At 36.7% G+C, this 25,779-nt stretch overlaps 1 long non-coding RNA gene across 1 annotated transcript in view; it reads right to left on the bottom strand.

The window, feature by feature from the left end:
- Positions 1-2,988: 2,988 nt before the first annotated feature.
- LOC136792629 (uncharacterized) overlaps positions 2,989-25,779 on the bottom strand; it is a 45,943-nt gene continuing 23,152 nt past the window's right edge. The window contains exons 3-4 of the long non-coding RNA XR_010836690.1: positions 5,590-5,788; positions 2,989-3,110 (exon numbers count right to left, since the gene is read on the bottom strand). This is a non-coding gene — a long non-coding RNA (uncharacterized lncRNA). The remainder of the gene's footprint in view (positions 3,111-5,589; positions 5,789-25,779) is intronic.

Genomic DNA, 25,779 nt, shown 5'->3' on the forward strand with positions numbered 1-25,779 from the left:
TCTCTCAGTGACTCTGAACTGCAGTTGGCAAGAAAGAGATATAATTGATACCTTAACACCCAAACAGTCAAGTTTTTCATTTCCCTTCTCTTACGAGATTAAGTCTCTGTTATTCATTTACTTTTGTTTCAGTGGATTTTCTGGAGGAAGGAAAGTTAATACCTTGGGTTAATTCTTCAATGTTTAACCTGCTAATCTTGTCACAGAATTTAAATACTCATGGAACTGAATACTCATAGCACTGAAAAACAGCTGGCTGAGCTGGTCTGTATACTACTTGTACTTTTTAAAACCTTACTCTAGTGACTGCATGACTCAAACTGTGGTGCAGAAGTGGTTTTCATTGTAATCAGTCTAGATGTTCCTGTTAAAAATTCTTTTTTTCTAGTTGAGAGTCAGGGATAATGACTTTTACTCAACAGTGCTAGGTGATCTTTGTGTAACACCTGTGTTTATAGAAAAAAAAAAAAAAAAAGAGAGACCCTGAAATAATAGGATAATAAAAAAAAATAGGAGGGAGTCTTTCCATAATGTATACATGTATCAAATCATTACATTGTACCCTTTAAATAGTTTATAATTGTCAGTAATATCTCAATAAAGCTGAAAAAAAGTATAAGAAACAAGATGTGGCCTGAGAATTAATGATGAAATGGCAAAGGCAAAAGAGGAATTTCATGAGAATTCTTAAGGACAGTCAAAGGTCCAGGTCTGGAGAAACAGCTTGGCAAAACGGACATCCATCTCCTCCCTTCCTGTCCTCTGGGCCAGTGCTCTCAACATTAACCAACATCTGAGTCACATGGATGCCTTGTGAAAGCTCACACTGCTGGCCGAAACCCCCAATTTAATGGATGTTGTCTGAGAATCTGCATTTCTAAGAAGCTCCCAGATGACATGTATGTGTTGGTTAGGGGTGCACAAGTCTCAGAAACGCGTCTCTAATACTACCACCCAAATCCTAGGGGTTTTTGTTTGTTTGTTTGTTTTTTCCGGTACGTGGGCCTCTCACTGTTGTGGCCTCTCCCGTTGCGGAGCACAGGCTCCGGACGCGCAGGCTCAGCGGCCATGGCTCACGGGCCCAGCCGCCCGGCGGCATGCGGGATCTTCCCGGACCGGGGCACGAACCTGTGCCCAGACTCTCAACCACTGCGCCGCCAAGGAAGCCCCCAAATCCTAGTTTTTATTGGTCCAAGGGCATGAGAATTAGGAACATATGGCTTTAGAGGAGGAAGTGATAAGGAGAAAGGAATTTCAGTTAGCAGCCACTGGGCCATCTAGCTGGAATGCTTTCCTTCGATTCACACACTCATCAAATACGCTTCAAACACTGTGCTACAAAACTAGCAACAAGCATGGTTTCGGTGTCTTTATGGGCCTAAAATCCTGTTTTTTTCAGAGTGCTTTCATACTCCTCAACCCATCTCATTCTGCAAGAACACTGTGAGGTTAAGAAACAAGTCATAATTATTCTCATTTTGCAAATTAAAAAAAAAAAAGACTAAACTAAAGATAAATCCATCTATGCTTTTCCAAGTTCAGAGTTCCAGAGATGGAACCATTACCTAAGTTTTCTCACTGCGAATTTAGTGCTCTTTTTACTACATCACTATGGCTTTTAAATAAGACAAGTATCAGATATCAGGGGCTGCTCAATGAGTCCCTGTATATAAAAGTAATGAGCCCTGGCAGCAGGGCTGAGATGAGGGTGAGGGAAGTGAGACACTCATCTCATACAAAAAATCTTTGGGGACTCCAGCAAACAAAGTAATCAAGAAAATAATGATTGAATGTAATATTTTTAAAGTCAAATTTAATGCAAAAATTAATGATAAGTAAAATCTTTGTTTCTGCAAGTGGTTTGTTTATTCCTGATAGAGTTTACTTGTAGACACTTTTCTATTTTAACATAAATGATTTTGACAGAAGAGATTGCATAAGGTTTCCTCGTTCTCTGAACACCTCCCCTCACCACCACCACCACTTCAACTCTTCAATTTTGTACATAATCAAAGTAATTACAACTGTCATTGTTAGTGTCAGGTTAATGAGGAAAATAATTTTCTGGGGTGCTTTTTAATAATGCAGATTCCCAGACTCTGTCCTAGATATTCTAAATTCAATAGGCCTGGGATAAAGACCAGTCATTTGCATTTTTAACAAACACTCTGATGTCTGTAAAATAGGCTGTGGCCCACAGGTCATAGTCCCTGGCAAGCAGACTCTGCATCAAAGATTTGCTTGCAGAAAATTTGTTGGGAAATGCTCTAGGGATCAGGTCCTGTGGTGAAAGGGCAAGTGGGCAGAGAGAGAAGATGCACAATAGCATTGGCCATCCTATGAAACTCTGGTGCTGTGATGGGTCTTCAGAGATGTTGGAAATGACATAGAGACTGGGACCTTTTTCCCTCACCTCCACCAAGCAGTCACTGTATACAGGCTGCCATGGGAAAGGAGACCCAATACTGGATGAGGCCAGGTGACTCTTCCTAAGAGCATGGCAGCTGAGAGGGGGCTGGACAGACACCAGCATCCAGGCTGTGCCACGACATTGCCCAGCCAGGAGTCAGATGGGGCCACGTGGCAAGTACTTGCCAATAGACTGTGGTCAGAAGTGACACCTTCACTTCTAAGCTGAACTCTTTAAGATCGGACATGTGATCCCTTAGCTATCTCTTCTGACACACATACTCCAGAGGGTGCAGCTACAATATTGTTGGGTCTCCATGACCCTGGGTTCCTGAGGGCCAATGTAGAACTGACCCCCTGACCCAACCTGCAATGAAAGTGTGACATGAACTAGAAAAAAACTAAGTGATTTTCAAGCTACCTGGATTTCAGCATTAGTTTTCTACCACAGCATTATCCGGGCTAACCTTACTAAAACAATGGTCAGGTTGCAGTCATACAGTAAATTGCATTGGATCGGAATTATCTAGTGATATTTATGATTAGACTGAAAGTACATCTTAAGGTTCTTACCAGATTCAGAGTTTGTAGAAATAATGTCTTGGGAAAGCAGATAACAGTTCTCAGATGACAAAGGGGAATTTTCATCTGCTGTATCAGATTGGATGCCACTTTGGCTGTGTGCTTCCCTCTGTCACCTACTGTAAAAAAGATAAAGCATCCCCCTTTAGTATACTCAAAACATGATAAAGAGAAATCATGTCATTGCGTTGTTCTATAGAAGAGTGAATACAATTAAAAAATATATAATTTTCCCTGGTGCCAAAGGGGAAGGAGACTTCCCAACCCTCCATTTTCTTAGAGAATTTTCTTCAGAAAATTTGTAATTGAAAATTATTTCTCTGTCCCTTGGAGATGCATGTAACCCTTTTCAAAAAGTTAAATAAGCCTCTTGTCTGTTCTATAGTCTAAGAATGTTTTTGTTTTCTTAAGGGCCTTGGAGCTATTTAAAATGTAAACGACGAGGAAAGCAGCATCTCCTTCTGCCTGTCTCCACAGGAGTTTAACCTCGGCACCAGTGCTCCAAGATGGAACAGCCAGCCTTCCATAGAGATAGGAGACGTTTCATTTTTCTTCTGCATAAAGGCAATTAAGTAACACAAGTGGCCACTCGATTGCCAGGTGAATCTTGGATGAGCTATATGTACCAAAAGTGCTGTCGATTCACCATACTTGATGATGATACAATTTATCTTAAGAACATGTATGGAATGGGTTATAGCTGTCTGGCTATCAAAAAGGATGAAATTTCTTTCTGTCTTTGCAATCCCTTTACTGGATTTCTTGTCATGTGTGTCGCAGTCTGGCTTAATGGTTATTCAATAATAAAACTCTTTGATCCTTTTTTACCTTTGTGGAGAAGATATACTGGGCGGGCAGGAGATTTTCTTCTATTTATTTTCCCCAACACTTATAACATAAATCGCTATAGGGAAAAAATGGCTCCTGATCAATTATTCTAAAATGAATTAATCATTGTTTTGTATATCCTCCGACTGTTAACTGTCATACCCAGCAACCCCATAAATCAAGCAATCACATTTAATCATGCCCAGCTGACTGGTGCACCTAGATACCTTGAGAGGGTTCTCAGAATATTTGATTAGCCTCGATTTGCGTAGTCAATGAGTACTTCAATGAGATGATTTTTACACTTGTAATAGGTAATTAATGTCAACCTATGTTATATTTTTCCAGATGAAAATTTTCTGTGCTTATGTTGCAGAGTATAGAGATCTAGGACTTCAGCATTCAGTCTGCAATGGGACTGTACATGAATTGGGAGAGTCCCGCAATCGTGCCAAAGGGGGAGAAAAATTTTAAGATTATCTGTGAGCATTTATCTCGCTTCCTTGTGAAGGCACAGTGGCCATCTATTGAGACTTAAATTGTCAAAAAGTATGTAAAGGCCCAACTCTCAGTCCATTTTGATGAACTTCTATTTATTGGCGAAGGAGGGATCCCCAACCCCAAATTATACGAGGTAGCTGAACATATAACAGCCTACGTTGGACAGATGGGAGTGGTGACAGCTTATTAATCACTTATAGTCACAGCCCAGGCAAGGAGGACACCACCTGCCATCAGGGCCACCTGGGGGCTGCACTTAGGAGCAGAGGCCCCAGCAGGGGCCACAGGAGTTAGGCTTTTCTGTAACAAGAGGTTTTCTCCTCAGGAGGATTAAATTGATTTGCTTAATAATTTTGTGGGCAAAACTATTCTGGTTTTGAAGGCATTTTCAAATGTAATAATCACCAAAAAGTCATTGTTAGACCAAGAGAAACTTTTGTTCAAATACAAAATTTATTGTAAAATGTATGTAAGTTTGAAAAATACACATACAGTAGTAATGCATCTTTTATTGTAATTTAGAATTAATGTAACTGTGATTTTTTTCATTCAAAATTTTTAGGAACTTTATAGAATAAGAGTTAAGTAAATATATGTTGGGCTCCATGAAACAAAATTTTGCTAAGATTCCACTAAAAAATAAGAGAACACATTAAATAATTTATCTATTTGATAGAGATTTTCTTCTCTGTATAGTAATCATGAGATCACGTGTCCTATAACACACAAAATATAATTAAGCTAACCAAGCAAACTCCTATTTAGAAAGCAGTATGTCAGATTTATAGCAAAATCTTAAGCTCAATTAGAGGAAGAATTAGATTCTTTTTTCTGACAATTAAAAAAAATTGCTTGGATGATTAACAAAAAAAAAAAAAAAAAGGAAGAGTGAATATGAAACCATAAAAGGAAATTGTGTTATATAAAATGAGTAAAGATCTTGGCCATAGCAGCCAGATTCCAGCATGATGATGTATTCATTCTGGCAAATCATAGCATCATTTGGTTGCATATGTTAGGTTTAGAGTCTCCTGGCTTATGTTTTCAAGAGCTAGAAAAGGATTCGGAATTGAAACAAATTGAATTAGGAAATCTGGTGTAACTGGTACTTTATAAGAATAACAAGAAACTTAAACAAAATATAAGAAAATATATTAACATAAATAAGATGATAAAATATTAGCCATTGTAGGTAAATATATGAATTAAATATAAATAAGAATTAGGTAAAACAAAATCAAATTTAATATAGAAAATGCAATGGAATACCTTGGATAGTTTTTCTCTAATTAAGAAGGTCATTTTACTTCGTATACATCCGGCTTGTGAGAATCCTGGGGGTGACAATTGGAGAAAGGCCAATTCCCGTGTTCTAATCAATGTTAACAGTCAGTGGGTAACAAACCACACAGGCAGGGTAGTTCCAAGTCCCTCTGATGTGGTATGTGGATTCTGGGAGTATTTTTCACTAAAAACAAAAAAGACAAAGAAAACCGAATTAGAAGAGGGAAATACATTTAATTTTGTACAAAAAGACCAATTTAAAAATTTATCATAGGGCTTCCCTGGTGGCACAGTGGTTAAGAATCTGCCTGCCAGCGCAGGCGACACGGGTTCAAGCCTTGGTCTGGGAAGATCCCACATGCCGCGGAGCAACATGCGTGATAAGCCACAACTACCAAGCCTGCGCTCTAGAGCCCATGAGCCACAACTACTGAAGCCCGCACGGCTAGAGCCCATGCTCCGCAACAAGAGAAGCCCGCACACCACAACCAAGAGTAGCCCCCACTCGCCGCAACTAGAGAAAGCCCGCACACAGCAACAAAGACCCAACACAGCCAAAAATAAAATGAATATAATAAATTTTAAAAAATTTATCATATATAATCAATCTCTTAAAAAGACTCAGAAACTAACAAAGAAGTGGAGACTATTCAAAAGTCATTCATTATAGCACAAAACTTTTTCTAATTCGCTACCAATGTCAGCATCTGATCATTTTTGGAAATCAAGGTACTGGATCCTAACATACTTTTTTAACTGTACAATTTTACCCAGGATCCTCTGTAATTTGAAACAGAGTAAAGAAATTGCTATTATCATTGGCAACTCACCATTTTAAATTAGAAAACACTTATCACCACAGCAGATTTGTTATAATATATGCAAAGACGTGACGTTTTAAAATACAGCTGACTATGAGAATACTGATTGCAAATCCACCTCTTATCTGACGGTATTATTTAGCTAGATCTTCTGCTTAGCTTGTATATGGCTTGAACAGACACACACACACGTTATATACACATATATGAAACTACATGTACATATAAAAGTATGTGATTCCATATGCATATATATTCCAAATGATTATATATAATATGCATGTATATTTCAAATACTATATATACATTCGGAATATATATACACACACACACACACACATATATATATATGTATATATATATATATATATATATATATATATATATATATATAAACTTTATGTAAGAGCTGAAAAGAAACTGTGGACTCTTAAATTCTCTCACTGTTCTCACTTGGTAAATAGGCTCCAGCCCTTAGGGATTGTTTCTCAGACAACACCTTCATCTGAGTTGTCAACAGCCTAATTGTAATTTATTCTTACCATGTAATTACCTAGTAGGTTATTTTCCCCTTCCAGGCAGTAATTGCTTGAAATGAAAGAATGTTTCTTTCATCATACATTTCATATGAGCAGCAAAGGACTAGGTACATAGGAACAGAACACAAATTTTAATTGATAGGAAGAAAGGAGGGAGAGAGGGAAGACAGGAAAGACAGAAGTCAGACAGAGGCTTTATGTGATCTGTCTCTACCATTGAGGGCCCACCAGATATAAATCTCTACCGGTCCCTGGATCAGGAATCAATTAAACCTTGAAGAAGAGCCATCAAACAATACTCTGCAGTATTTCCAATAATTTCAGAGTTCTGTTGAGTCTCTCATGACACAGGGAAAGGAGGGAAAAAACAATAAGTTCCTTCATTGATTAAAAAGAGAATCTAAGTTATTTGGGAAAAAGGAATCTTTCCGTAAGGATGCATCCTTACTCTATAATCTACATCTTCCTATTCCACATACTAATCTTCCAACTTCCCATCTCCCTTTATTTATATCTCCCCCCTCATTGTGACTTGAGGTTTGGAGAATTGATGGTGTAAATATATATATAATAGAAACTCCAAAACTAAATCTCAGCCAAGTTTTCTAGTTCCCTATGAGGGAAAAAAAAACATCCTCTCTGAATGTGTTAATACCCGCCTTGCTCAGAGAAATCACTTATCTTCCTATTAAAAACAAACAACAACGACAATGAAAAAGTAAATAGGCTCGCAGGCACTAAACCCAGGCGGCAATGTGGGTCAGTGTCTGCAGTGTGTGCATAAGAGAGAAATGTGACTCAACTACAGGGAAATGGTGGATTAGACTCGGGAACATCAGACATTCAGTCATTACAGCTGCCAGCGTGAGGCTGCCATCTGACAGGAGGGATTTCTGTCAACCTGGGAGTGTGGTCTTGTGCCTCATCCAGCAGCCACAGCAGCAAAGAGCTGAAGTAAAAACTCCTAGGTCCTTGTTGGGGGTGACTATTCCTCCAGGGTGAGTGATTAGAACACTGGAAGAGTGATTACGGAACAGTGGGCCTCCGTGTTTTGCCTGTTGTATAAAAGCTGGTGCAAATTGGTTTTCTTTGCATTTAATTAAACTGTTCGATATACTGCGACCAGTGTAGTTACAAGGTGAATTCACCAGCTTGATTCATTCAGTTTCTCACCAAATATTGACTGATTACTTGCACAGGAAATTCTGCTGGTGACTCTAAGGGATAGGTAAGTGAAGCAAATATATAAACTGTATTGTCTTCAAGCCCTGGGGATATAATTTATAAACATAAAAAGTATAATACATTGCTGAATAATATATACAGAAAGAGAAACAAATTATATTACTAACTAGAGCTGTATGCTATAACGAGTCCAGATTAAGGCACAGGGGATTTCCAAAGAGGATTCTGTAGTTTCCAGCTTAGAAATATAAATTAAAGTTCATGTTAAATGTGGAATTTGAGTTAGAGAGAAGGAAGGGTTTACATTACAGTTTGAGGAAAAAAAGATACTTCAGACAAAAAGAATAGCAGGAGGAAAAGCACACAGCAAAATTTCACTTTCGATTCAAAATGGCTTAAGGTTCAGTGTGACTAGCATCTGTGCTACAGACAGCAAACGATGAGAAACCCATTTAAATAGGCTGTTGGGTTGAGAGCATGGAGGAATGACTAAAATATATGGGCATCGTTCTATAGGCAGTGGGGAAACATTAAATATCTGCGAAAATGAGAGGCGTGTCATAAGTGGTGGTCTTCAGAAAATCGTTCTAGCAGCCAGCTCTGGGGAAGAATACTCAGAACAGGGAAAGATGAGAGGTAGAGAAAACAGCTGGGAGGCTGCTGTAGCTTCCCAGATCTTCTAGAAGGAAGGAGGGAGAGTAGTCAGTAGATGAATGAGAGAGATTTTGGATGGAGAACAAATGATATCTTACAAGTAAACAGAGGTGCAGCTGAAAGGGAAAACTGTCGAAAGAATGACTAATAAGCAACTAAGCTTCCGTCCAAAAGTTGTTTTTTTTTTTTTTTTTTTTAGAAGCAACAGACTCTGTCAAAAGAAGTGTGATGTTCCTGAGAGATAAAAAAGTGTCATTATGCCACTGAGAAACTTGATATGAGTTATGTTGCATTTTTTTTGGAAAAATTAGTCATTGCTTTTGAACAGGAATTAAGAACCCTACGTGACCCCTGTCCTTGTGCCTGAGAAATCAGGGAAGCTGAAGAACGACATTGAATCAGGGATTCAGAGACGTTTATGCCAACGGGGCCCCTGCAGGCCCACTACCCTGGTTCCAATTGGGCTGAATCTACTTAGTAAACATTCATACACCTTATTTCCAAGAGGTTATACCCACGTCTTGTGGGTTGCACTTCTGTCCCCCGCCAAAAGATAAGTTCAAGTCTAATCTCTGGTACCTGTGAATGTGATCTTATTTGAATATAAGGTCTTTGCAGATGTATTTAAGCTAAGATGAAATTATACTGGATTAGGAGCCACCCTAAGAGAGGCATGGAACTGATTCTTGTCAGAGCTCCCAGAAGGGACCAAACTTGCTGATGCCTTGATGTTGGACTGTTAGCCTCCCGCACTGAGAGAATACATTTCTTTTGGTTTAAGCCACCCAGTTTGTGGTAATTTGTTAAGGCAACCCCGGAAAACTAATCGACTAGTATATAAATTCTAAAGTTAAAGGACAAAAGAAAAATAAACATTTCAAATTCCATGGGGAGAAGAATGGTATCTTCTTGTTTATTGCTATTCTCGATGCCTGTCACACAGTATGTAATTAATGAAAATATTTAGGGAAAAGAATATATGTTCTGTATATTCCTTCTCTGGGATACCAAAACTTCCTCAAACAGCTGAAATATGTAAACATGCTGAAGACTAGATAGCAAAATATATACAATAATGCTAATGATTATTTTGTAAGATAGTTAATATGTTGAGTCAGAGGAAGCATCTCGGGAGAAATGAATCTTCGACTTTGTATTGAAGAAATTTCATTTATTCATTTTTTCCTACATATTATTTATTATTTATCCTCTGTGTGTAATAGCATGCTAAATTTAGCTGGAGAGGAGGTAGGGAAGAATCAGCATGAAATAAAAAGTGGAAAGGGAACAAATCATATGGGTAATGGGAGCAAGGAAAAGCCCAACACAATGGCAGTAGAGTGTCTGATGGAAAGCTTTGTGAAACAAGTTGATATTGGCCTTGAGTATGAATCAGAAGCAAAAAAAATGAGAAGGGCATTTTAGCAAATGTATTTATATTTGTGTTCTGTTTCTGAAATTTTGCAGTAGAGAATATGAAGTGATGAGTACTAACAACATCGAACAAAAAGAATCTCAGGAATTTGTCATTAGAAATACAGGTGAAAGAGAAAACACAAACATAACTCTGAGAGAATAGCGCCATTGGTAATGCTAAAGATTATCACTGGGAAAGTTGGGAAGGTTATTAATTTATGGTGGTGCTGTAGGAAGGTACAGGTGCTAAAGTTAGCTTTACACAGTCAGGTTCGTGTCCTAACAAGTTAGAGATGTAAAAGAGTCCATGTTATTTTCCTGTGTTTGCTGTAAAAATATTATCACAAACATAGCGTCTTAAAGCAGTGCAAATGAAGTCAACTATACTCCAATAAAATTTAAATTAAAAAAAACAATGCAGATGAAATCAACTATACTCCAATAAAATTTAATTTAAAAAACAATGCAAATGAAATCAGCTATACGCCAATAAAATTTAAATTAAAAAATAATGCAAATGAAATCAACTATACTCCAATAAAATTTAAATTTAACAAAATGGAAAGGAAATCAACTATATTCCAATAAAATTTAAATGAAAAAAAACAATGCAGATGTATTATTTTACAGATCTGTAGAGCAGAAGTCTTAAATATCCTATGGGGCTAAGGTCAGTCTTATGAAACTAAGCAGCAGGGCTGGCTCCTCCTGGAGGTCTCTAGGGGAGAAAACTGTTCAAGTCTCTTTCAGCTTCTAGAGGCCACCTCCATTCCTTAGCTTGTGGCCCCTTCCTTGTGTCACTCCGAACTTTTACTTCTGTCATCATGTCACATCTTTAACTACTGACTGACGTTTTCGCTCTTATAAGGAGACTTGGGATTATATTGAGTGCACCTGATAAACCAGATTAATCCCATGATCTCAAGATCTTTAACTTGAGGGACATGTGCAAAGTCCCTTTTACCATGTAAGGTAACACATTCACAGGTTCCAAGGATGAGGATGTGAGCATCTGTGGGGTTATTATTCAGCCTACCACAGAGCCCAATAGACAGCTCTGGAAAGAGAGAGAAAATGCCAAGCAAAAGATATTTGCTGATACAGACGAAAACAACGTGTAGCCTCACAAAATCTAGAAAAAGTGAGTTTCCACGCTGTGGAAGAAAATACAGGAAAATGTCCATGCCCTGCTTGCCATCAAGTAGAAAAATATCTTTAAATTCCATTTAGACCACTTACTAGTTTGTGTTACCTGTAGGAAGTCACTGGCACAGATATCAGATTCCAAAGCTAGAATTCTTAATTCTTACTTCCAACCACCTCTCTGATATAATTGACAAGTATTTCTTTAACTATGACAAACTTGCAAGGCATCATGTAGTGCACAAGTATATGATCCTAATCTGAATGTTCATAAAGGTACAACCTTAATAAAATTAGATTTAAATAATCACCAATGGATGGGCACTCATTCCCTGAAGAAGCACAGGGGGAGGACTTATTTATTTATTAATTATTATTATTATTATTTTTTTGCGGTACGCGGGCCTCTCACTGTGTAGCCTCTCCCATTGCGGAGCGCAGGCTCCGGACGCGCAGGCTCAGCGGCCATGGCTCACGGGCCCAGCCGCTCCGCGGCATGTGGGATCCTCCCGGATCGGGGCGCGAACCCGCGTCCCCTGCATCGGCAGGCTGACCCTCAACCACTGCGCCACCAGGGAAGCCCGGGAGGACTACTTTAGTATTGCTCTGGTCCTCCTCCCCAAGCCCTGTCATAATTAACAGCATTCAACAAGGTGGGAACTGGGGAGGTTGTCTCTCACATCCCTCCCTTAGTCACTTCTGATACCTACTCTAATACCAAGTCCTATAAAATTTAATTCCTAATTATTCCTAGAATTAATCTGCATTCATCCAAGTAAACTACCACTATTCTAGTCAAGTTACCATTATTTCACCACTAGACAGTGGAAAAACTCTCACACATTCATTCTAGCTCAGTGAGGCTGAGCTTCTACAAATTCAAGTCCTATCAAGTAACTCCCTACTTAATTGCTTCCTTTGCTCTTAAAGACCCAAAGTAATGAACATGTTCTACCAGGCCCTCAAGGACCTGGCCCCAGACTGCATGATGTTCAAAACTGTCCTCACTCTCTCTGCTCTAACCACAAAAAGGCATTTCCAAGCCCTTGACCTTCTGGCCTCCACTTCCTCTTTTGAAATAACTTTCCCTCCTCTTTCTCTGGTTAACTTTTCTTCCTTTCGAATTTAGTTCAATTATTGTTCCTCAGGGACATCTCTCCTCTAGCCCTTGACCTCCACGGGGTAGGTTACATAGACTCAAAGTACCATACATCTCAGTCATAGTGTGATTGATGACTGCACTTAAATAATCTATTGTGTAATTAATGGTTTAATTAATTACACAAATATTAGGCTTTAAGCTCTGTAACTGCATAAACTATTGCTATTGGATTTTGGAATTTTGTCTCCAGGACCTCAGACATATTTGATGATTAGTAGATACTCCTGAAAGACTGAATAGCTCAAAGGATAATTCTAACTTTTCTAAGTAGAGAGATAGATAAGTAAATGTTTCTACCCAGAATTGTCATTTGAAACTTAAGTGTGAAAAATCAAATAATTCTAGTTAAAAGTAACAAAAGGAGAAATGCTGCTCATTGACAGAGATACCCCACAATGGGGAAAGTGTGGTCAGTGTACAAAGGCATGACTTAGAACCCTCTAGCTTAAAGAGGCTCTGTTCCATGGATTTCTTTACTTAGCCAATAATTTATTAGCACAGCTGATTCTAGTGGAATCCAAAAGGATGCAAAATTTAAAAATGAAATTTGTTGCATACTCTTTCATTTAAGGTGAGGGAATTGAGAACCAAAAAAAAATGACATAATTTGATGAAGGAAAGTAGCCAATTATGTGGCAGAGGTGGGATCAGATACAGCTTAAATGCAGAGTTAACACCTCTTTGAAATCTTTGAGCAACTTGTAAGACTTGAATGAATTATAAAATTAATGGTTTATAAACCTACTATTGAGTTAAATGAAACATCCACTAGCACATTTAAAACAGTTATTTCCTGATCTCTTCTGAGCTTATTAGTCACCAAAGGAACAGTTGAATGCATTTCTAATCGACTACAAATTCAAATGTGAAAGGATCATTTGGTCCCTTAAAAAAAAAGAATGTAGTGAGCATTCCAAATGTATTGTGTTATTGTTATACTTAGATTCCAGGGAGGAAGACACCTGCAAGACTTGCTGCGGTGTCCTTTGCTTATATTTTTAATGGTTACATTTAAATGCATAAAATCAAATATGTTTAAATGTTTCATAGAGTTCTACCTTTGGAAGAAATAGCAGCTTCCCTAAATCTTAGCAGGGTAGATTGTTAGGAAAAATAAAAAACTTTATTTTTCTAAATTACTTTTTTTCTAATATATTTCCAGAGGCACAGTTTAGAATGAGTAGTGCATAGTAAGTCAGTTGCTATACTCATTCTGCACTAGAGAAGTGTTTAAAGACACTTGTAATAAAGATGTTTCTAAAAGTGCTACTTGCTTACTGCATTGAGAACAGTGTCACATCAGTCAATGGAGTTATACCCTTTCTGTAATACATGCAGAGAAGTACAGAAGAGAACTTGTAATAAAGATGTTTCTAAGAATGATAAAAAAGTCAATGTTAGTGATTGTTTTTGAGGCTGCCTACTGTTATCTACAATAAAAAATCATCGAAAAAGGAAAAAAGAAAAAAGAAAAGAAGGAAGGAAAGAAGGAAGGAAGGATATATCTACTAGTATTAAAAGCTGTAATTAACATAAATTATAAAGCATTTAAAGTATCTAAAGAAAAAATAAAATGGTGATGCTGTATTAAAATTTATAGCCTTACATAAAAGCTTTAATTTTATAATTTGACTCTAATCTCAAATTGTGATCACAGATTTTTATAATAATTATAATAATCACTATTATTCCTTCATAATTTTTAAACAAAAATATTAACCTAAATAATTTTACAGTGAATGAATTCTAGTATTTTTTATTTTTGTTTCTAAGATAACATAGAAATCAAAAATTAAAATTAAAGTTAAAAGTAATTTAGAGGAGAAGTAAAAATATTAAATTGGTAAAGTGAAGAAAATCATTTTGTATACCTAATATTAAATTTGTAATGAAGAGATGAAAGTTGGATAGCTGACATGTGAAGTGGCTATTTTTTGTACAAACTCACATACATATTATATATGCATTATATTATATATATATTATTCAATATATATTGAATAATATACTTGCAACTTAAGTTTTAAAACCGGCACATTTTGATATGAAAATGTGCATATCAAAGTTGATAACATATACACCATGGTAAGTCAAAAACAGTTCTGTTAAACTGAGACGATTCATCGCTAGAGGAGGAAGCTGCAATTTAACAGTGATTAAAAAGAATACATCATGTGCATAAGATAGTCATTCAATACAATATTTGTTTTCAAAAGACAGACACTCCAGTAAAACTGTCAAATGAAGCAGACTTGCGAGGGCTGTGATCTTCAACTGTGTATTTTTGTAATTACTAAACAGCAAGGTCTGTGCTGAATAAAATGAATGCAGGTGCTAAAAGTGGGCTTGCTTTTAGATATTTAGAATCACAAACCTAGTTCCATCGTACTAAATTTCATCCTTAAGTAAGGCTGGCCTTAGCAATCTCTCTCTCAGAGAGAGAGAGAGAAACAGATGGAGACAGAGAGAGGGAGAGAGAATAGGTTTGCAGGGTTTGAAGTGTTACCCAACTACAAAGGATGGAAGTTTTTCTAGATTGGAAGATAAAAATCCATAATGATAATGATTTATTAAGAGACAAGTAGTTTCCTGTCCTGCCCCTAGGTTCTTCAGAACCATTTTTTTTTTTTTTTAGATTCCATATATATGTGTTAGGATATGGTATTTGTTTTTCTCTTTCTGACTTACTTCACTCTGTATGACAGACTCTAGGTCCATCCACCTCACTACAAATAACTCAATTTCATTTCTTTTTATGGCTGAGTAATAGTCTATTGTATATATGTATAAAATTTATTTGGCTCCATCTTGATAAGGGACACAAGTGGGATAAGGAATCAGATAAGACACGTAAAGAAACTTGTCTTTTGAGCTTAGCCCCTTGGTTTCTATTCTGGCAGATGCAGCATGATTAGGGTATAAATAAGAAAAGATAACTACTCTACATTTTCAAGCAGAAGGATTTCAACACGAGGTATTGCTTACATAGGTCATGGAAGAGCTAAAACTCCAAATTAGGGACAAGAAGTTTACCTAGATATTAACTAAAGCAAGAAGCTGCTGCTGTCCCTGAGCTGGAAAGACAAAACTATTACTGGAAGTAAGGGAGTGGTTCCAGTGTTACCAGAACCAAGAAGAAGTGGAAATCAGGGCACTTGTGTACATCAAGACCTGGAACATGAAGGAGATGTAACTGCTGCCAGAGATGCTGCCCAGGATGGAGTTCATCCCTTTCTCCCATCTTATGGTCTCTGTTGTTGTCTTTGACTACAATAAGGCATGGAAGCCTGGGAAGCCCAAAAGAAATAGGGGAGAGGAAAGAATTGGATCTGAGAACAAAAAGGCCAAGATTGTGCACACCTGCATTATTTTCTACTTAGCTTCTGTTCTCACTATTCTCTACATATAAACTTTTGTATAAGAACCTCATAACATCCATTTATCAATGAAGCAATTGTCAATTCAACAGGGAATATGAATAGCCTTTTAGCAAATGGTGCTGAGATAATGAGATAGCTTCAAGCAAAAGAATTAAGTTTGATCGCTACCTCATATGTTCATAAAAATTAGCTCAAAATGAATCACTGACTTAAGCTAACAGAAGAGTTAAAATTATACAATTCTTAGAAGAAAACAGAGGAGTAAATCTTGGTGGCTCTGAGTTAGACAATACTTTCTTAGCAACAAAAGCAAAAGGCAAAAGCAACAAAAGAAAAAAGTAATTTGGCTTCATCAAAATTAAAACCTTTTGCTTCAAAGAATATGATCAAGAAAGTGCACACAGAACACATAATGAGAGAAAATAATTGCAATCATATACCTAAGAGATTTGTATATAGAATATATAAAGAATTCTTACAATTCATCAGTAGAAAGACCAATAACCCAATTAAAAACTGGGCAAAGCATTTGAAGAGACAGTTGTCCAAAGAAGTTATACAAATAAGCACAATATACAATGTATAAGTGCGATATACAATAAGCACATGAAAAGATGCTCAATATCATTACTCATTAAAAAAAATGCAAGTTAAAACCCCAAGGAGATACCACTTCACATCTACTAGGATGACTAAAGTTTAAAAGAAATAGTCTATAACAAGTGTTGGTGAAGATATGGAGAAATTGGAACTCTCATGCATTGCTGGTGAGAATATAAAATGGTGTAGAAGCTTCTGGAAAAAAAATTTTTGGCATTTCCTCAAAATTTTAAATTGGAGTTACCATAATATCCAGCAATTCTACTCCTAGCTATATACCCAAGATAATTGAAAACCTATGTCTGCACAAGAGCTTGTATGCTAATGTTCACAGTAGTACTATTCATAATAGCCAAAGCTATCCATCAACTAAGGAATAGAGAGACAAAATTTCGTTTATCCATACAATGGAGTATTATTAGGCCATAAAAATAAATGAGGCATTGACACGCTATAACATGGATGAGCCTTGAAACTATTATGCTAAGTGAAAGAAGTTAGTTAAAAAAGAGCTCACATTGTATCATTCCATTTTTGCCCTGTATCCAAATAGGCAGATTTGTAGAGCCAGAAAGTATATGAATGCTTGTCTCAGGCTGGGAGCGGAGGGGTGTTGAATGTACATGCGGCCATGAGGAGTGGCTATGGATGGGTACGTGGTTTGGGGTGTTGAAACGACAGATGGTAGTGACAGTTGCACAAACACTGTAAATATAAATCCACTAAAAACCAATGAATTGCACATTTAAAAAGTGAATTTTATGGTATCTGAATTATATTCAAATAACCCTGTTAAAGAGAGGGCATTTGACTTTTCCAGATAAACAAAACAAATATCTTTTGAGTCCCCTCCATCAAAAAGGTATTATTCATGCTTCAGTAACCTAAAATAGCTAAGATCATATTTTAAAAACTATGGCAAAAGCAGATTAAAAAATATTTGATGTTCACAAGGACAGATTGTACATGACGACAGATACAATCAGGATAGGTTTGTTTAAATCCTTACCTAGGATGGAGCTATGAAAATCAGCCAAATTTATGGGTGAAAAAATAAATGTTTGCCTGTGTCTGATTCAACATATTACTAAGCACTGTCACTTAATCAGATGCCTATCTCCATTTATTTTTATAACTCCTCTCTTCATTTTCTTCATGGTTAAATCACATGATATGTGTTGTTCTGCTTCAGGAAGAGCCATCTGTTGTGTAATTATCACCAGGGGCTAACTATTCTCTCAAGGTGCAGAAATTCAGCATTATAGGTAATATGAATGCATAATTTACTATGCCTATGTACCTAATAGAAAATATGAATGTATCCAGTTAGAACTATATTTGATCAAGAATTTTATCCTTTGAAAAATGGCATTTTTCTCTCAAACTTGTGAAAAAAATAACTTTTAAACCTCAAAATTTACCGAGGACTTTTTTTTTAATGAGGGATTTCTTGGCTTTGAAATAATTGCACTCGACTCAGAGAAATTAAAGGCAGAAAAATAATGTCTATGAAAAAAGAAGAAATATATTCATTGGCATATAGTCATATGTGATTTTGAAGCGTTATTACTGTTTAGGACCATAAAAAGTGTAATTATAATAATATGTGACAATATCAACCAAAACATAGGCACCAATCCTCACCATAATGGTTTGTTTTGTGTTTTGCTTTCTGAACTGGTAAGCTAGAGGGAAGAAAAAAATAATAAAAATAGTAGTTAACTACTGAGGATATTTTCCATTATATCACACCCTCATTTTAGTCCCTAGATACAAATTTCTGTGTCTATTAGGCAAATTGTGTGTCAATAGAAACGTTTCATTTTCATGAGGGAACCTCAGATATATCAGCTTTTATTTACAAAATACACAAATGAAAATAGAACATATTCATTTCCATCTGGTACACTGTCTTTAAATATTCCTGCTCCCTCAATAACATGGTTTCCAAAATTCATAAGATCTTTAAAATTAACACTTTGGGCGTGCTGGCTCCAATTTTTTCTCTTATGACTTACTAAAATCTACATTAAATAACAAATTATTTCAAAGTTTCATACTCTGGCATGTAATGTACCCAGTAGGAATACACAGCTGGCCTGCTTTTGCTATGCTCTTAAATTCTGAGAGCTACCGTCAGGTTGAAAACATGCAGTTTAGATATATACCTTTGGTATTCCTTGAAGGAACCCTCTAACCCCAGAATTTAAATAGATAATAACAGGTTTAAATAAGAAATAATATATGCTCCACATCATATGTCATCAATAAAATGCAATTAAAGCAACAATCAGGTGCCTCCACATATCTATTAGAAAGGCCAAAATCTGCAACGATGACCACACCAAACGCTGGCAAGGATGTGAAGCAATAGGAAATCTTATTCGTTGCTGGTGGGAAGGCAAAATGGTACGGCCACTTTGGAAGACAGCTTGGTGGTTCCTTACAAAATTAAACACACTCTTAGTATACGATCCAGCAATCATAATCCTTGTTATTTACTCAAAGAAACTGAAAACACAGGTCCACCCAAAAACCTGTATATGGATCTTTATAGTAGCTTTATTCATAACTGCCAAATTTGAAAAGCAACCAAGATGTTCTTCAGTCTGTGAATGGAAAAATAAACTGTGGTACATCCAGATAATGGAATATTATTCAACACTGAAAGGAAATGAGCTATCAAGAAATGAAAAGACATGGAGGAACCTTAAATGCACATTACTAAGTGAAAGAAAGCAATCCAAAAAGGCTAAACACTGTATGACTCCTATATGACATTTGGGAAAAGCCAAAATTATGGAGACAGTAAAAGATCATTGGTTATTGGAGTGGGTTTGGAAGGAGGATGAATTGGTGGAGTACAGATTTTTAAGGCAGTGAAATGTATACATTATATATTTGTCCAAACCCATAGAACATACATTAAGAGTGACCCCTAAGGTAAGCTTTGGGTGATAATGACGTGTCAATGTAAGTTTATCAACTGTAACAAATGTGTCACTCTGGTGAGATATATATATAGATATATATATCTATATATATATAATGAGGGAGACCATGCATGTTGGGGGCAGTGGGTACATGAGAAAGCTCTGTACCGTTTTCTCAATTTAACTGTGAAACTAAAACTGCTCCAAAAAATTGTCTTTAAAAAATACACAGTTAATTTAAGTATATTTATTTTGAAAATATAAAATTATTAATAACATAAATTGTGCCTTTGCTACTGACTTTCATTTCAGCATCAAGACTCAATTTGTGAAAATTTTAACCAGCTGTTACTGAAGGAAAAGTTTATGGCCTCATAGTCCAGTGGTTCGCAGGGTGTGGTCCTGGGATTATCATTATCAAGATTGCCTGGGAGTCTGTTAAAACTGGACAATCTCCCGTCCCAGCCCAGGCCTGAATCAAAACCTATGGCTGGGGCTGAGCAATCTGTGTTTTAACAAACTCTCTGGATTATTTCCATGCACACTAAAGCCAAGGACCCCTAGTCTAGTTTATTTCAACTTCTCTCATCACCCACAGGTAGGCTGCCTTCTGTCCACTTGGGGCGCCTTTAGGGACACCTTTCAGGAGAATGGTCATTTCCATGTGTCAGGAATTAGGCGGCCATCTGTTATGCTTGAATGTCCAGCATCTTTTGAAACGCCACTCAATACTTTGATAGTTTCATGTAGTGTGTGTCCGACCCTCCCAAAGTAGATATCCAAATCCCAAATTTCCAACTGGTGGTGAGAGGGTCTGTTATCTAGGTTATACTAAATAGATGCACTCAAACAAGAACTGGATGTAGGAGGGGGAAGCATGAAGTGAATGGCCACAAATAGGCAGACTGATCTTTGGGCAAGCACAGTGGTGTGATGGCTGGTTCTTAGGGGGCTGTGTCAGAGCTTCTGTTCAATCGGTAGCCTTGTCGATGCCAAGTGGTAGGGGTGGTGATTTTACTAGAACAGTCTCACTACGTGATTTAGCATAGCTCTGGCTCTATTATTCTAGACCCAGTAGCACCAAGCCTGATTTTTTGCCCCTCCTGGATAATTCTGTTTAATCTCTAATTTCCTTTAATACAAATTTGCTTTTCAATCTTGCCAGAGTAGATTCTGTAGCTTCCAACTGAGAATACTGAATGAAAAGAATATTTGTTATTAATTACCGAAAATTCTCAATGTCTTTGGCTGTAATTGGCATGTGAGCTTTACAGTTGGCATTAGCTGTACTTTTACATTCTAAGTGCTTCTCTCCTCTAAAGCACAATACAAGTGGAGTCCTCATGCTGTCAGTGACCGCTGCCAGTTCCTCATGACAAGGAATAGCTTCTTTGTACTTGCAGTGTGCTTCCGACCTCTGCTCTGCATCTCCCTCAGCAGTCTGTCACATCCCTGAGTGCCTCGATTTGTTTCTGCAGATTGTTTATTGTCCTCGCTTCAGTTCCCTTATAATTGTCGAGTGGTACTTTGTTGGTAGGATGCTTTTATGGTTCCTGATTTTTTGTCAGGAATAGCTTACAAAACGGGGCCAACCTTGACTCTGCATGGAGCCGAAGTCCTTGCACTCCTACGTATGCAAATGGCTCATTCCCTTTCCATCTTGGCCTGAAATTACTTGGAATTTATTATTTAATCATCTTATATCCATTTTGCGGTAACGTGCAGTTCCAAGTCTTAACTTTCTTTATTGAATAACTGGAAAGATATGGCATTTGCTAGGATGCATGATGTACTAAATTTTAGAAATGTTGAATTTTGTGTTAGAAAAGAATTGGTTAGTCTCCCCATAGACCCTGATTTTGAGAACATGAGGGAGAAAATAAGCCAACATCAAAAAATCAAAATGCAATAAGAGGAGAGATAGGACAAGATCAAGAAAAGGTGGCTTCATATTACCCAAGAAAGACAGAAGAATTTAAATGACTTAATCAACAGAGCCGTTTTACTAAAGTGTTGGAGATAACTTCATATTTCAAAGGCTTAATGCATGGGTGGAGGAAAACAGAGGCAATGGATACAGATCATGAATTTTAGGAATTTTTTTGAAAATAAAAAAATTTTATTTTTATAAAAATAAAATGATGATTCTAATAAGACACTTAAATAAAATGCAAGACCTGAAAAACTAACAATATGTCTCACACTGAAGCAGCCATTAATATTAAAGATGTGGAGCTTTACCTTTAAAATCAATAAAAATTATTCTTTACAACAGAATTATTAATAGGATCATAGCTTATTAATCCATTTATTAATCTTCCTCTGGTGAATGATAGACATTTTTTTGTCTTCACTGCTATATGCTTTGGTGAATAGTCACAAAAGAAAGCACATCCTGTTACCAAATAAATGGTCTGTTTATTAAATAAATAAAACATTATGGAGTAAAGGAAAATAAAAACAAAATAAATGTTGCTAATTCTAAGGGCAAATTGCATTAAAATGTTTGGAAATGACGCGTCCTCCAATAAAGGGTACTATCAGACGATCCATGTTTGCCTCCTGACTCAATAAAGAAACAATTTACCAGCACTTGATTGAATCTTTCATCATGGTTTTTCTTTTTTTTTTCTTTTTTCAGAATTACCTAGTAATAGAAGGTCATCAAACCTGTAATTAATTTAACTAATGCTAACATTGTAGATGCGTAAGGCCATATCTTCATTTTATTGTGACTTTATTCTTTCACTAAATTATATATTTTTTGCAGATAAAATTGCACTTCTATTTTAAAGCAGGTATGAGGCTCTTGGCTTAGAACAGGTGAGAGATGATAAAAAACATTAACTAGGGCAGTAATATAGAGAGGAGGAGATTTGTTTGAGAAATAGGTCGCGAAATCACTAGGACTTTGTGATTGGGTTAAGGCAGCAAATGTAAATTCTTCATTGCTTAGATGGGAATGAACGGAACAATTTAAGGCAGCATCCAAATAAAAAACAAAAAGCAAAAAGATATAATTTTTATGGTGGAAGAGACTCTGCATAATATGTTCAGGTGACATGAGAGGGAGAGGTGAAAGAGAAAATGATAACCAACAAGTATTGAAGCCTCCTTCTAAGTACTTTACAAGTATCTAATTTAAAGCTCACCAAACGTCGTAACAGGGAAGTTATATTTTAATCATATTTTATAGCTGAGGAAACAGAGGCACAGAATTCTAAATAAGATGCTCAAGTCCAAACAGCTAGTAGTGATAGAGGCTGACTTTGAATCTGGGCTCTTAACAAACTCACAACTACGTCCCACTAGAGAGAGAGGAGATAATGAATGAAGTCCCAGAGGAGATGTGATTGAGCAGGAGGGCAGATGAAGGTTTATCTTGAAAGGAAGAGTCTCCGAGACCAGAGGAAATTACATAAAGGTAGCGCAGATGCTCATAGCGTTGTTAAAAAGGTGAGACAAGAAGTTGAGGTACTTAACGTCTGCAAGCTTTCTTTTACTTAATGAAGAAGAAAGCAAGGCTGTCCCTCAATTCTAAAGGGTGAATACTTGGGAGTTATTCATAAGACACTTGCCAAAGGAATAGTTACTTGAGTGTGTGAGGAAAGAACAGTAATTTTCAGCATATTTCTAATGATTTCACTGTGCAAGAAACCTGAAAAAGATCATTACAAAATGACCATATGGTGATATTACTCCCCATAAAAAGCAGGAAAAATGAGGAATCTTTTAAAAAATTCAGGCCAGCTCAGAATAACACAGACTAGATGGATACCGACTTCTAAGCTACATTATGTAAATTTGATTTTTAAAATCTTGTAAAAACAAAAATCCGGTTTTAAAGGATATAAAGCAAATGTAAGAATTAAATTATACCTCCATATTCTAAGAAATAAATCCAAGTTACTATAGAGAAATTTATCTTTACTATTAATTAATATAATTTCATAAAGCTGAAAGAGACTTGGACATCAGATGACCCAAATGCTTCACTTCTCAGAAGAGGAAATTAGGGGCCTGTGAAATATATGAATTGCCCAAAATGGTACAGTTCATTGACAGGAAAATCAAGACTCTGTTATACTGTAGTCTTTTCCCCTTTTTTTGTGTGGTCAGAAGAAATGTTGCATCTCATTCTCTTTTTTATTCATGTACTTTTCCTGTTGTCCTATTATTTATGTCAATTAATCTCTGGAATGGATGTATAATCCATTATGGATGTATAATCTCTTAATTGATCCTAAAGGTAAGATAAGGGAACTAACATTTACAGAAGGTGAGCTGTTTGCCAGATTATTGCTAAGCACCTCTATTTGGGCTCTGCCATACATAATGACTTTAAGTATTTATTAACAGCTCCATTTATCTTCACAGTTGAGAGAACTGTTGAGGGAGGTTAAAGAACTCACACGAGGTCATATGTGGCCAGTTTCTTCCCCTTGCACTGCAAAATACCATGATGTTTGAATCTTTTAAATATCTGAGTTTTTTTTTTTTTTTCCCTTGTGGGTTTTTAAATTTTTTTTTACTTTTAAATAACTTTGAGCATGGTTCTGGAAAGTTTACTTCGGGTAGCAGGGACTACACAGAGTAGTTAGAAGGTAACTGTGGAAAAGAAATTAAGCTTAGTTTCTCCTATCCTTGAGGAATCCTATCTGGAGGAGACAATGAAAGCAGAATCTATGGAAGGAAGCACATGAAGGCAGTGTTGCATCCACCATCGCGATGAGAGCTTGCTGCCCTGAGACCACTCAGACCAGAAAGATCCTTCAAGTCCTATTTCCTCAATAACGTGCTAGCAAATCTGAGTTTCCTAATGGAATGTTAGTTTGGCAAAACCCAAGTCACATGTATAAACTCTGGTAGTAAGGGAAACTGGGAAACGTATTATATTAGATTCTCTGCAGGAGATGTATGGAAACCTCAAAATACAAAGAAGGATTCCAACAGACTTTAACTAGCCCAAACTTAAAAGTCCCCAATATAGACAAACATTCTCCTATACTCAAAAAAATGAGTCCATATAATTCCCATTGCCTCACTTTCAGTCTGTATGTGTCCCTAGGTCTGAAGTGGGTCTCTTGTAGACAGCATATATATGGGTCTTGTTTTTGTATCCATTCATCCTGTCTATGTCTTTTGGATGGAGCATTTAATCCATTTACGTTTAAGGTAATTATCAATATGTATGTTCCTATTACCTTGTTCTTAATTGTTTGGGGTTTATTATTGTAGGTCTCTTTCTTCTCTTGTTTTTCCTGCCTAGAAAAGTTCCTTTAGCATTTGTTGTAAAGCTGGTTTGATGGTGCTGAATTGTCTTAGCTTTTGCTTGTCTGTAAAGGTTTTAATTTCTCCATCAAATCTAAATGAGATCCTTGCTGGGTAGAGTAATTTTGGTTGTAGCTTTTCTTCCTTCATCACTTTAAATATGTTCTGCCACTCCCTTCTGGCTTGCAGAGTTTCTGCTGAAAGATCAGCTGTTAACCTTATGGGGATTCCCTTGTGTGTTATTTGTTGTTTTTCCCTTGCTGCTTTTAATATGTTTTCTTTGTATTTAATTTTTGATAATTTGATTAATATGTGTCTTGGCGTGTTTCACCTTGGATTTATCCTGTATGGGACTTTCTGTGCTTCCTGTACTTGATTAACTCTTTCCTTTCCCATATTAGGGACGTTTTCAACTCTAATCTCTTCAAATATTTTCTCAGTCCCTTTCTTTTTCTCTTCTTCTTCTGGGACCCCTATAATTTAAATGTTGGTGCATTTAACATTGTCCCAGAGGTCTATGAGACTGTCCTCAATTGTTTTCATTCTTTTTTATTTATTCTGCTCTGCAGTAGTTATTTCCACTATTTTATGTTCCAGGTCACTTACCCGTTCTTCTGCTTCAGTTATTCTGCTATTGATCTCTTCTAGAGAATGTTTAATTTCATTGATTGTGTTGTTCATCACTGTTTGTTTGCTCTTTAGTTCTTCTAGGTCCTTGTTAAACGTTTCTTTTATTTTCTCCATTCTACTTCCAAGATTTTGGATCATCTTTACTAACATTATTCTGAATTCTTTTTCAAGTAGACTGCCTCTTTCCTCTTCATTTGTTAGGTCTGGTGGAGTTTTTCCTTGCTCCTTCATCTGCTGTGTGTTTCTCTGTCTTCTCATTTTGCTTAACTTACTGTGTTTGGGGTCTCCTTTTCGTAGGCTGCAGGTTCGTATTTCCCGTTGTTTTTGGTGTCTGTTCCCAGTGGCTAAGGTTGGTTCAGTGGGTTGTGTAGGCTTCCTGGTGGAGGGGACTAGTTCCTGTGTTCTGATGGATGAGGCTAGATCTTGTCTTTCTGGTGTCTG

This window comes from Kogia breviceps, chromosome 15 (assembly GCF_026419965.1).
Source record: "Kogia breviceps isolate mKogBre1 chromosome 15, mKogBre1 haplotype 1, whole genome shotgun sequence".
Taxonomy (NCBI): domain Eukaryota; kingdom Metazoa; phylum Chordata; class Mammalia; order Artiodactyla; family Physeteridae; genus Kogia; species Kogia breviceps.